Below are 738 nucleotides of genomic sequence, written 5' to 3'. Positions count from 1 at the left end.
GATCCCGCCATCAGGGGGGCTCAATGTGGTGAGGGCATTGGCCATGGAATAGATGCAAAGTGCCAAGTCCCCTGCAGAAGGCATCCAGGTGCTAGGGAAGAACCCAGGATGGTACAGTTGATAATACAGCCACCACCAATGGAGCAGTTTCTAGATTACTGAGTGTCAGGCAGCACTAGGTGCTCTGTATACATTTTTTTTCCGCACCACTTTTTTATTTTGCAAAACTGAAACTCATACCCATTGAATAACAGCTCACCGTTTCCCCTCCTACTTTCTGTTTCTCTGAATTTGACTACTCTCATACCTCACATCGGAGAAGGCGATGGCACCCCACTCCAGGACTCTTGCCTGGAAAATCCCAGGGATGGAGGAGCCTGGTGGGCTGCAGTCCATGGGGTCGATAAGAGTCCGACACGGCTGAGCAACTTCCCTTTCACTTTTCACTTTCATTCATTGGAGAAGGAAATGGCAACCCACTTCAGTGTTCTTGCCTGAAGAATCCCAGGGATGGGGGAGCCTGGTGGGCTGCCGTCTGTGGGGTCGCACAGAGTCGGACACAACTGAAATGACTTAGCAGCAGCAGCAGCATACCTCACATAAGTGAAAAGATACAGTGTTTGTGGCTCATCCATGTTGCAGCTTGTGTCAGAATTTTCTGCCTCTTGAAGGTTGAATAAGATTCCCTCATATATGCTGTCTATGGGGTCGCACAGAGTCAGACACGACTGAAGCAAC

At 49.6% G+C, this 738-nt stretch overlaps 1 protein-coding gene across 1 annotated transcript in view; it reads left to right on the top strand.

Annotated features, from left to right (window-relative positions):
- The window catches only part of GTF2IRD1 (GTF2I repeat domain containing 1), an 80738-nt gene that overhangs the window by 70706 nt on the left and 9294 nt on the right, over positions 1-738 (top strand). The gene's annotated exons all lie outside the window — the stretch shown is intronic.

This window comes from Bison bison, unplaced genomic scaffold (genome assembly GCF_000754665.1).
Source record: "Bison bison bison isolate TAMUID 2011002044 unplaced genomic scaffold, Bison_UMD1.0 scf7180017864340, whole genome shotgun sequence".
Taxonomy (NCBI): Eukaryota; Metazoa; Chordata; class Mammalia; order Artiodactyla; family Bovidae; genus Bison; species Bison bison.
This window is presented reverse-complemented; position numbering and strand designations above follow the sequence as displayed.